The sequence below is a fragment of the Schistocerca piceifrons genome, chromosome 2 (genome assembly GCF_021461385.2).
Source record: "Schistocerca piceifrons isolate TAMUIC-IGC-003096 chromosome 2, iqSchPice1.1, whole genome shotgun sequence".
Taxonomy (NCBI): Eukaryota; Metazoa; Arthropoda; class Insecta; order Orthoptera; family Acrididae; genus Schistocerca; species Schistocerca piceifrons.
In genome coordinates this window covers 197329762-197337003 of record NC_060139.1, presented here as the reverse complement: position 1 = coordinate 197337003, position 7242 = coordinate 197329762, and the positions used below count along the sequence as shown (strand labels likewise).

The window sequence follows — 7242 nt, the reverse complement described above, 5'->3', positions numbered from 1 at the left end:
CCTTGATGCCTCAGAACATGTCCTACCAACCGATCCCTTCTTCTGGTCAAGTTGTGCCACAAACTTCTCTTCTCCCCAATCCTATTCAATACTTCCTCATTAGTTATGTGATCTACCCATCTAATTTTGAGCATTCTTCTGTAGCACCACATTTCGAAAGCTTCTATTCTCTTCTTGTCCAAACTATTTATCGTCCATGTTTCACTTCCATACATGGCTACACTCCATACGAATACTTTCAGAAATGACTTCCTGACACTTAAATCAATACTGGATGTTAACAAATTTCTCTTCTTCAGAAACGCTTTCCTTGCCATTGCCAACCTACATTTTATATCCTCTCTACTTCGACCATCATCAGTTATTTTGCTCCCCAAATAGCAAAACTCCTTTACTACTTTAAGTGCCTCATTTCCTAATCTAATTCCCTCAGCATCACCCGACTTAATTAGACTACATTCCATTATCCTTGTTTTGCTTTTGTTGATGTTCATCTTATATCCTCCTTTCAAGACACTGTCCATTCCATTCAACTGCTCTTCCAAGTCCTTTGCTGTCTCTGACAGAATTACAATGTCATCGGCGAACCTCAAAGTTTTTATTTCTTCTCCATGAATTTTAATACCTACTCCGAATTTTTCTTTTGTTTCCTTTACTGCTTGCTCAATATACAGATTGAACAACATCGGGGAGAGGCTACAACCCTGTCTTACTCCCTTCCCAACCACTGCTTCCCTTTCATGTCCCTCGACTCTTATAACTGCCATCTGGTTTCTGTACAAATTGTAAATAGCCTTTCGCTCCCTGTATTTTACCCCTGCCACCTTTAGAATTTGAAAGAGAGTATTCCAGTCAACATTATCAAAAGCTTTCTCTAAGTCTACAAATGCTAGAAACGTAGGTTTGCCTTTCCTTAATCTTTCTTCTAAGATAAGTCGTAAGGTCAGTATTGCCTCACGTGTTCCAGTGTTTCTACGGAATCCAAACTGATCTTCCCCGAGGTTGGCTCCTACTAGTTTTTCCATTCGTCTGTAAAGAATTCGTGTTAGTATTTTGCAGCTGTGACTTATTAAGCTGATAGTTCGGTAATTTTCACATCTGTCAACACCTGCTTTCTTTGGGATTGAAATTATTATATTCTTCTTGACGTCTGTGGGTATTTCGCCTGTCTCATACATCTTGCTCACCAGATGGTAGAGTTTTGTCGTGACTGGCTCTCCCAAGGCCGTCAGTAGTTCTGATGGAATGTTGTCTACTACCGGGGCCTTGTTTCGACTCAGGTCTTTCAGTGCTCTGTCAAACTCTTCACGCAGTATCTTATCTCCCAATTCATCTTCATCTACATCCTCTTCCATTTCCATAATATTGTCCTCAAGTACATCGCCCTTGTATAAACCCTCTATATACTCCTTCCACCTTTCTGCTTTCCCTTCTTTGCTTAGAACTGGGTTTCCATCTGAGCTCTTGATATTCATACAAGTCGTTCTCTTATCTCCAAAGGTCTCTTTAATTTTCCTGTAGGCGGTATCTATCTTACCCCTAGTGAGATAGGCCTCTACATCCTTACATTTGTCCTCTAGCCATCGTATCTCTCACCCACCCAGCCTCTTCGACGTTTTATTCTAGCCCAATTTTCCTCGTTGCTTTCAACCTCTTTGCTCGGGATGTCCTTCTGGCATTAAATGATCCCGTTAGACGCGCTGTTGTTCATGGTGTGTTGCATGTGAAGTAATGCGAGAGACTGAGTGTGTATAGAGAGAAGCGTCGGTTAGAGGTGGTAAAAAAAATCTATTTTTCAACTGATACTTTGTAAAACGCATGACGGTATCAACAAAACTGGTCTCCCTTTGGAGAATGTGTTCGTCGTCAGAGTGGCTATGTTGTGGAATAAATACGTGGACATGAAGAATAAAGATGTAGAATGGTAATAATTTTTTTTATTTAAAAATCTCTAAGAGTTCTCACATAAATTTGGAGGTATTACTTTTAGCACGCCCTCGTTTAAGAATTAATTTCGACTTGTTGCCTGCAAACTATACAATTATTAAACATTTTAACTTATTGTTAAAAATTTGTACATGTATTCTGCTCAACAGGATAATGATACCACCGAGGTATGGTTCATTAATGTGTTTGTATATTATAACTAAGAAGCTAAATCTAAGCTCTAGAGTGTCGCACTGAACTACTTATCAGAAGTATCGCTCTGCCTAAATGTTTTTCAGATCAGTTTCGAATTTATAAATTATGCAGCTTCAGATACGTCACTGTTGCAACGTAGCTACTCACTAAAGGAAACTTAATTTGACATTCGGAGGCTACTAAGCACCCACACTGACGAACTACTCTGTAACTATGTTGGCTCTAGGGGTGGGCTGTTCATACATTGGTCTTGTTTATATATTAAAAAAAAAGCTCTCCCAGACAGCTAAAACAATGTATTACAGTTTAATGAATCTATATCAAAGAGGGGTAGAAAGTAAAAAGCTGGCCGGGGTGGCCGAGTGGTTCTAGGCGCTATAGTCTGCAACCGAGAGTCCGCTACGGTCGCAGGTTCGAATCCTGCCTCGGGCATGGATGTGTGCCGGCAGGGTGGCCGAGCGGTTCTAGGCGCTACAGTCTGGAGCCGAGCGACCGCTACGGTCGCAGGTTCGAATCCTGCCTCGGGCATGGATGTGTGTAATGTCGGGTTAGTTAGGTTTAAGTAGTTCCAAGTTCTAGGGGACTGATGTCCTCAGAAGTTAAGTCCCATAGTGCTCAGTGCCACTTGAACCATTTGAAAGTAAAAATATAAAAACTTCCACAATAAAAGTAAATATTATAGTTTCTGGTATTTTATCGCCTCAATTAATTTATGGTATGTTTTAGAAGTTTAAGTGTTTATCTTTGATCGGATCTTACCTTTGGGAATAGAAAAGGGCTAAGTCGTACAGTAATCATATAAAACTTCCTGGCAGATTAAAACTGTGCCGGGCCGAGACTCGAACTCGGGACCTTTGCCGTTCGGGGGCAAGTGCTCTACCAACTGAGCTACCCAAGCACGACTCACGCCCCGTCCCCACAGCTTTACTTCCGCCAGTACCTCGTCTCCTACCTCGCGGGAGAGCTTCTGTAACGTTTGGGAGGTAGGCACACAGTCTTAATCTGCCAGGAAGTTTCATATCAGCGCACACTCCGCTGCAGAGTGAATATCTCATTCAATAATTATATAGTTTGTGAAACAAGACTAAAAAGTATTTTGTTTAGTTAATAAAATAAAATCTATTGTACTTATGACATTAGCGGGTCAGGTGATATTTGGCTCCGGCACACAATACCACCACAAAAACGTGAAAACATGTGCTTTTAATAGCGAACGGTGGGCAGTTTAACAGTTCGTGCCAAGTCTCATAAGGCACCTTCGATGTATGAAGCAGCTTTCTCCTGTGTGTAAGGAGTGGCCAACTACAGCAACACGTTAACAACTGCGGGTAATCGACGGCAGACGAACAGTATTTTCGCATCGAAGCACCCGGCGGATTTTTGAGGCAACGCTGTCCGTCTCGCTGGAAGGAGCCAGAGCATCGTTACACGCGGTTGTGACGCAACCCTTCCCCGGGTAAGAGTATCTCTGCCGTTTTCCCGGAGTTTCACAACGCGGCGCCAGGCGGCAATCGTCATTACGTGGGCTGCAGCGGCACGAGCCATCCTCCCAGGCGCAGCGTTGGGCAAAGCTTTTCCGGAACTAGCAGCCGCTCCAAGGCGATCCGTCGGCAAGGACGCGCAGTAGTCCGTGTCTGCTAGCCTGCCACGCCGGCGGCTTAGAACAACGAAGTGACTGGCAGGTGGCTGTTTACATGCTGGTTGCCATAGCAACAACCAATGGCGGACGGTCACCACACTCTAATGTGCTGCATGCACAGTGTAAACATCGCACTAAAATTATGTCGTTTCTCTTCGAGAGCGACTCTGAAATCGAACTAAAATCACGCTTCTCATTTTTTTTTCTCTTCGAGTGCGTGCTGGTATACGAACAAAACGGACGAAAACACGCTCCGTGGGCCTCTCTCCGTGATTATTAGAAACCGCAGTGTCGAGTGCTGAAGTGGCTTCGGTCGCGCCAGGATCCACTGAGAACAGACATGCAGCTGTGTTCGACTGCGCCTGCTTTGATGTGACGCCATCCTGCAGGCACTAACTGTGTTACTAGGACTGTGTACTTCATGAAAGAACTTGTTCAAATGAACTATTCCGGGAAAGGAACCGTTCGGAGCAGTCTTTCTTTTATTGAACTATCGTCTTTTACTCGTCGCTTCCCCTACCTAGTGGAAGTAGGAATGCACATTAACGCATTTGCCCTCTACTTATACTGAGTACACCCCACTCAGAGGACTTAGGCCTACGCATATGCCGTTCTGAACTTTTAAGGGAGAACTGTGCGAACTGTGCCCGATAGGAAGACCGAAATCATTCCGTTAGGTTTGAGTCATCGGTTACGAACTGCGTCTGATGGAAGACCGAAACAGTTCCATTCATTTCAGGCTCCAGGCCGGCCGAAGTGGCCGTGCGGTTCTGGGCGCTACAATCTGGAACCGAGCGACGTTACGGTCGCAGGTTCGAATCCTGCCTCGGGCATGGATGTGTGTGATGTACTTAGGTTAGTTAGGTTTAAGTAGTTCTACGTTCTAGGGGACTGATGACCTCAGATGTTAAGTCCCATAGTGCTCAGAGCCATTTGAACCATTTTTTCAGGCTCCAGCAGCAGCTCTGATCCTCCCCTCCCTTGACCCTTGTTTACATTTTCTACATAGATACAGAGTAAATAAGGCGTAAAAAAACTAAGTATTTCGTTCCCATCTTATGAATTAATTTTTGTGGACTTTTAAATAAGAATGAGTTTTTTTCTTTTTTCCAGAAGCTATCAGATCAAAGAAAGCAGATAAAAGCTCTTAGTGACAGTGAGAATAATTCAATCGGTAGTGATTCCCACTACCCAGATTTCCAAGTAAAGGCTTGAGTTAAAATTTAAAACGCCCAGCCCACCCGAGCAAACGAGACTGGACGTGAAAAAACAAGTTTTTCGAAATACGCAGGCCAACGGCGATGCAGTAGTGGTAATATCAGCTCTTTGTGTCATCTATGCCTGCTTCCACAGTCAAAGAGAAAGACTGGAAGTGATGAAATCTCAAAAAGTAGTAAGACATCTTCACACTGTGAAAGTAAAATTATTTTCTCCTACAATTTCAAAAGAACAACTTCAAATATTTATCGAAAATTGCGAAAAAAATATAATATAAAAGAATAATATCGACAGAAGATATTGCAATTACGATATGATACATCGGTGAGAAATATATCACCGATAAATATCGATACTTTTTGGAACAAATGTCGGTACGTCGACATTTTGTCAACATCCCTAGGAGTTATTCGTTAACTTAACTGAATGTTATCCAATTTGCGGATTGAAATTGAATACAATTGTAGTGCCTAATGTCAGTTTGCCCAAGCATGTCATCCATATTCTCAATGTTGAATTGCTACCATCACTCTGAAGTAACGTGCTTCATTGCATACGTATTAATAACTAGATTTGTTTCGTAATTTCTTTTGAACGGAAGGGCTAATACTTTATTTATAAGAAATAACATCATTACTCCAGGCAACACTTCTATTAAACTAATAACAAAGACCCAAAATCTTTCAGAAAACAATGTTAAAAAAATTGGAAGGAGATACATAGCACAGGACGCTTTCGACTTGACTAGGACTCCAATACGGCAAATGGGCCTCCGTATATGGTATAAATTATCTACGAACGTCATGTTACATGATACGTAACTATGACAAACTATATCGAAACGCTTTTGATAGATCATCATTATGCCGTAGCACTGAAACGGGGTGTTTTCGTAGCAAAAAAGTCGTAACAGGGATAACAAAAATACGAAGAATTTATCTACCGATATGTAGTTTATAATTTTATTATACCAAATCGTAGCTAGAATGACGCTTTCTCAAGATGTCCTCAATTTGCTGACTCTTCGAAACAACTCATATCCATACAACGGATTCTACGATAAGAAAAAATACCTATCAAATGCGTAGTTTAACTCAATGCAGCATGGCGGCTCGTAAGTTCTGCTTGTGACGTGAAACGATGCCGCATCTGATTGGCCACGTTCCTCTCCACGAAGCAAAAATCAAACATGGCCGACTGATAGATTCATTCCTCGCTGTGGTGGCATGTCCGTGTGGGGGGACGGGGCGGGGGTTGCTGCTGGCGTGGTGGAAGCAAGTTCTTATGCCTTATTTCGTATGGAAATGACAGTATGCAGGGTGAGCCAGAAATCCACAAGCAAACCTTAGGACGTGGTTGTACCGACCTAAACAAGGAAAAAATATCCAGTAAACATGGACTCTAAAATATACGTCTGAAAAGCTAAGATCATTCGTTCTGTAGAAGAGATGTGTTCCACAGTAGCGAACACGAACAAGTGGTCGTAGTTCTTATCGTGTTCATTTTAGAGTCCCATGTTTACTAGAGATCTTCCTTCTAATTTTGGTCCATAGTACCAGTTCTGAAACTGTCGGTTGTGTTCTAGTTTTCCCCGTATGTGCTGGAGTAGTTAGGAGTGTAGTCAGCCGACGCAACACCTGTCCGGAAGACAGCGGCGCGCCGCCAGAAAGGAGGTTTACGGCGGGAGATGCCTTCCAGGAAGCGTTGCCGCTAATTGTCGGCGGAGCGCTCCTGTCGCGGCAGCTTTCCACGCGTGGCTGGCCGGCGCTGTCCACGGATTTCTCCCGCTCGCAGCGGGGAAAACGCGAATACGCACCGAGCGCCGGCCGCTCGGGAAATGGTTCAGTGGGACGGAGCTGCGGCGGCTGCGCTCAGCTCGGGAGCAGCACGTTTCTGCGCCCGCGGCCGCGGCTGATCCGGTCTGGCCGCGACACTCTCCTCTCACAGCGCGGTCCGCAGTCAGACGTCTGCTGTGGGTGTGAAAGCGCTGGGCAGGTACACTGCAAACGTTTTGTTATTCCTCGACTGCCATGATCGCAATGAACGATTTACAACAATTTTAGATTCCGTGTTGAACTGCTATTTCAGCTCTCTACCCTTCGAAACAGTGGAAATCCGTAGATGTGACGTACATTTACGGACAAACAAATAGTTACAACTTCAGAAAAACAATGATTTATTCGAGACGAAGAGCGCCATGAATGAGAAAGCCAGTAACGCTTTGGTCCACTCTGGCCCTTACG

The 7242-nt window shown here is 43.7% G+C and overlaps 1 non-coding gene across 1 annotated transcript; it reads right to left on the bottom strand.

The window, feature by feature from the left end:
• Positions 1-2966: 2966 nt before the first annotated feature.
• Positions 2967-3041, bottom strand: Trnas-cga. The gene has a single exon. It is a non-coding gene; the product is annotated as a tRNA-Ser (tRNA).
• Between the last annotated feature and the right edge of the window lie 4201 nt (positions 3042-7242).